The sequence below is a fragment of the Chrysemys picta genome, unplaced genomic scaffold (genome assembly GCF_011386835.1).
Source record: "Chrysemys picta bellii isolate R12L10 unplaced genomic scaffold, ASM1138683v2 scaf637, whole genome shotgun sequence".
NCBI classification, from domain to species: Eukaryota; Metazoa; Chordata; order Testudines; family Emydidae; genus Chrysemys; species Chrysemys picta.
In genome coordinates, this window is record NW_027053344.1 from 17501 (window position 1) to 22500 (window position 5000).

Here is a 5000-nt window from a genome sequence, read left to right on the forward strand (position 1 = left end):
TGGTGCCCGGGAGGGGACTCTGAAAATTTTTCAGCCCTTTCGACTCGGGGTTGACCTGGTGGCCGAGAGGGGACTCGCACGGCAGGCAAGCCGCCCTGGGCTCACCCTCCCCGGCCGCAGCGAGGGACTGCCACCCGGCCGACTGGATCGGGCCCCTGGAAGTCTGGAAAAAAGAATGGAACCTGACGCCTCCGAGGAGGGGGCGCCCAGGGAAGGAGGGAGATCCGGGTTGACCTGGTGACCGGACGGGAAAGAGGCCACCGGGCGTCCCCCCCTTAAAACCTAGGGGTTGACCTGGTGGCCGGAAAGCGAACCGGCCAGCCGGTGAACCCGTCCGATTCCACGGGTTGACCTGGTGGCCGGGAAGCGAACCGGCCAGCAGGTGAACCCGTTCGATTCCACGGGTTGACCTGGTGCCCGGGAGGGGACTCTGAAAATTTTTCAGCCCTTTCGACTCGCGGTTGACCTGGTGGCCGAGAGGGGACTCGCACGGCAGGCAAGCCGCCCTGGGCTGACCCTCCCCGGCCGCAGCGAGGGACTGCCTCCCGGCCGACAGGATCGGGCCCCTGGAAGTCTGGGGGGGGGGGGGAATCGCCCCACGCCTCCGAGGAGGGCTGCCCGGGCGGGCCTGGCCCCGGAGCTCGAAAAAAAAAAAAAGGATCGGGCCCACTAGAGACATGGACCAGGCCGCCCTGGGCTCACCCTCCCCGGCCGCAGCGAGGGACTGCCTCCCGGCCGACTGGATCGGGCCCCTGGAAGTCTGGGGGGGGGGGGGGAAATGGAACCTGACGCCTCCGAGGAGGGGACGCCCAGGGAAGGAGGGAGATCCGGGTTGACCTGGTGACCGGACGGGAAAGAGGCCACCGGGCGTGCCCCCGTTAAAACCCCTAGGGGTTGACCTGGTGGCCGGAAAGCAAACCGGCCACTGGGTAGGCCGGTCGGCAACCTAGGGGTTGACCTGGTGGCCGGGAAGCGAACCGGCCAGCAGGTGAACCCGTCCGATTCCACGGGTTGACCTGGTGCCCGGGAGGGGACTCTGAAAATTTTTCAGCCCTTTCGACTCGGGGTTGACCTGGTGGCCGAGAGGGGCCTCGCACGGCAGGCAAGCCGCCCTGGGCTCACCCTCCCCGGCCGCAGCGAGGGACTGCCCCTCCCCACCCCCCGGCTGACAGGATCGGGCGCACTGGAAGTCCGGGACAGTATTTTCCCCGACGCCGGGGAGGGCGGGCGGAGGGGCTCTGGCGGCCAGCCCGGGCCCCGGAGCTCGAAAAGGAAAAAAGGACCGGGCCCGCGAGAGACGGGGGCCCTGCCGCAGGGGGGGGGGCAGTCCGACCGGGGCTCACCGTGCGGCAGGCCCGGGCGTCGGCAGGGGAAAGCGGGCGAGGAGGCGCGGGGCCGGGTGCCTACGGCCATACCGGACCGAACGCCCCCGATCCCGTCCGATCTCGGAAGGTAAACCGTCCCGGGCCTGGCTAGTACTTGGATGGGTGACCGCCTGGGAATCCCAGGTGCCGTAGGCAGCTTTTCCCGGTCCGAGTCAGCTCTCTCTCCTTTTCTGGGGGGGAAGGAGAGGGGGGGACGGGCCGGAAAGCCCCTCGTCGCTCCTGCCGAGTCGGAGGTCGCGGCCGCAGGTCACGGGTCTGGGCGCCTGGGGTCCGGCTCCCCACCCACCCGGCTTCCTCCGCGGAGGACCCCCCCCGGGGCCACCGAAGCCGCTGGGGGAGACGCCGGGCATGGGGCGGACTGGCCCGGACCCTCCCGGCCGCCGGCCCGCAGGTCCGCCCCGAATCCCCCCCCGCGGCCACCCAGGCCAGGCCTGGCCAGGCGGGACGGACGGCGGGTGTCCAGCGCCCAGCGGCTTCCTCCAGCGGGGACCCACGGACCCCAAAGCCGCAGGGGGAGGCCCCGGGCCTGGGACGGACTCGCTCGGACCCCCTGCGCCCGGCCGCCGGCCCGCGGGACCGCCCCGAATCCCCCCGCGGCCACCCAGGCCAGGCCTGGCCAGGCGGGACGGACGGCGGGTGTCCAGCGCCCAGCGGCTTCCTCCAGCGGGGACCCACGGACCCCAAAGCCGCAGGGGGAGACCCCAGGCCCGGGACCGACTCGCTCGGACCCCCCGCCTCCCCTGCGCCCGGCCGCCGGCCCGCGGGACCGCCCCGAATCCCCCCGCGGCCACCCAGGCCAGGCCTGGCCAGGCGGGACGGACGGCGGGTGTCCAGCTCCCAGTGGCTTCCGCCAGCGGGGACCCACGGACCCCAAAGCCGCAGGGGGAGGCCCCGGGCCCGGGACGGACTCGCTCGGACCCCCCGCCTCCCCTGCGCCCGGCCCCCGGCCCGCGGGACCGCCCCGAATCCCCCCGCGGCCATCCAGGCCAGGCCTGGCCTGGCGGGCCGGTGTGCAGCTCCCCCGGGCTTCCTCCCCCGACGACCCGCGCCCCCCTGAGCCGCAGGCGGAGACCCCGGCCCCGGGGCGGACCGGCCCGGGCTCGCCCGAGCCCCCTGCGCCCGGCCCGCAGGACCGCCCCCCCGAATCCCCCGGGAGAGGCCCGGCCTGCACGCCACTGACGACCCGCGGCCCCCAAAGTCGCAGGAGGCGCCCCCCCCCCCCCGGTTAGCCCCGTCTCGCTCCGCGCCCCCCGCCCCTCGCTGCCGGGACCGGGCGCCGCCCCAGAGTCAGCCGCAGCCGGCCGGCCTGAGAGCTGCCCTCCTGTGGACGACGGTGAGTTTACCTTGATACTAACCGGCCGTCAGCCAGGTCAACCCCATTGCTAGACTGGGGTGGACCTGGTGGCCGAGTGGGGACTTGGAACATTTGACAGCTGCTTCCCGGGGCTTGACCGGTTGTCCTGAACGCCCCCCACCCCCACCCCCAGCCCCCGGCTCCTGCTCCCCTCTCCCCAGCCTCGGTGCTCCGCTCCCTGCCTCGGAGGCTGCCTCTCTGCGGCGCCTGCATCGCCTCCGAGGACGCGCACCCTCCGGAGGCTGGACGTAAACCCACCACTGCCGCCGACCCGGCTCTCCGAGGGACGACTGTGAGGCCCCCCACCCCACCCCACCCCCGGACCGCCCTGGGGACGACTGCTAAGCCTCCCCCACCGGACCGCCCGGGGGAAGACTGCGACGCCTCCCGCCAGGCCCCCACCCAGCCTGGGGGAAGACTGCTAAGCCTCCCCCCCACACACACACACACACACTGTCGGGGGATGACGATTAAGCCTCTCCCGGACTGCCCGGGGGAAGACTATTAAGCCTCCCCTGGAACCACTATTAAGCCTGCCCCCGGAGTCCTCGGGGGATGACTGCTAAGCCTCCCCCACCGGACCACCCGGGGCAAGACTGCTAAGCCTCCCTCCCACACACACACACACTGTCAGGGGAGGACTATTAAGCTTTCCCGCTGGAGCGCCCGGGGCGGACGACTGTTAAGCCTGCCCCCGGAGTCCTCGGGGGAGGACTATTAAGCTTTCCCCCCTGGAGCGCCCGGGGGGGGGGGGGGGGGGGACGACTATTAAGCCTGGCCCCCGGAGTCCTCGGGGGACGACTATTAAGCCTCCCCCGGACCTGCTCCCTCTCGACTATTAAGCCCCCCCTCTGCGGTCCTCAGCACCACTGCCGCGCTGCCCTGGGAGTGGGGTGACATCCGGTCCGGAAAGCAAACCGGCCACCAGGTCAACCCGTCGAATCCAATGGGTTGACCTGGTGGCCGGAAAGCAAACCGGTCGCCAGGTCAACCCGTCGAATCCAATGGGTTGACCTGGTGGCCGGAAAGCAAACCGGCCGCCAGGTCAACCCAGTAGATTCAGCGGGTTGACCTGGTGGCCGAACGGGGACTTTGAAAATTTGACAGCCGCTTCCCGGGGGTTGACCTGTTGTCCCGGTGGGGACTTTGAACATTTGACAGCCGCCTCCCAGGGCTTGACCTGTTGTCCCGGTGGGGACTTTGAACATTTGACAGCCGCCTCCCAGGGCTTGACCTGTTGTCCCGGGGGGGACTTTGAACATTTTACAGCCGCTTCCCGGGGCTTGACCTGGTGGCCGAGTGGGGACTTTGAACATTTGACAGCCGCTTCCCGGGGGTTGACCTGTTGTCCTGAACGCCCCCCACCTCCCCCCCCCCGGCTCCTGCTCCCCACTCCCCAGCCTCGGTGCTCCGCTCCCTGCCTCGGAGGCTGCCTCTCTGCGGCGGCTGCATCGCGTCCGAGGACGCTCACCCTCCGGAGGCTGGATGTAAAGCCTGACACCCGCCACCGCCGCCGACACGGCTCTCGGAGGGACGACTCTGAGGCCTCCCCCCACCCCCGGACCGCCCTGGGGACGACTGCTAAGCCTCCCCCCCGCCCACACCCACACCCACACTGTCGGGGGATGACTCTTAAGCCTCTCCCGGACTGCCTGGGGAACGACTATTAAGCCTGCCCCCCCCGGAGCACTCGGGGGACGACTATTAAGCCTCCCGCGGACTGCCCGGGGGATGACTATTAAGCCTCCCCTGGAAGGACTATTAAGCCTCCCCCGGACTGGCCGGGGGACGCCTATTAAGCCTATCCTCGGGGGAGGACTATTAAGCTTTTCCCCCTGGAGCGCCCGGGGGGACGACGATTAAGCCTGGCCCCCGGAGTACCCGGGGGACGACTATTAAGCCTCCCCCGGACTGGCCGGGGGACGACTATTAAGCCTCCCCCGGACCTGCTCCCTCTCGACTATTAAGCCCCCCTCTGTGGTCCTCAAGACCACTGCCGTGCTGCCCTGGGAGTGGGGTGACACCCGGGCCGGAAAGCAAACCGGCCACCAGGTCAACCCGTCGAATCCAATGGGTTGACCTGGTGGCCGGAAAGCAAACCAGCCGCCAGGTCAACCCGTCGAATCCAATGGGTTGACCTGGTGGCCGGAAAGCAAACCGGCCGCCAGGTCAACCCAGTAGATTCGACGGGTTGACCTGGTGGCCTTAAAGCACGACTCTTAAGCCTGCCTCCTGGAGCGCTCGGAGGACGACTATTAAGC

At 70.2% G+C, this 5000-nt stretch overlaps 1 non-coding gene across 1 annotated transcript; it reads left to right on the forward strand.

Moving 5' to 3' along the window:
* Positions 1-1401: 1401 nt before the first annotated feature.
* LOC135979083 (5S ribosomal RNA) lies at positions 1402-1520 on the forward strand. The gene has a single exon (XR_010596406.1). It is a non-coding gene; the product is annotated as a 5S ribosomal RNA (ribosomal RNA).
* Positions 1521-5000: the final 3480 nt, after the last annotated feature.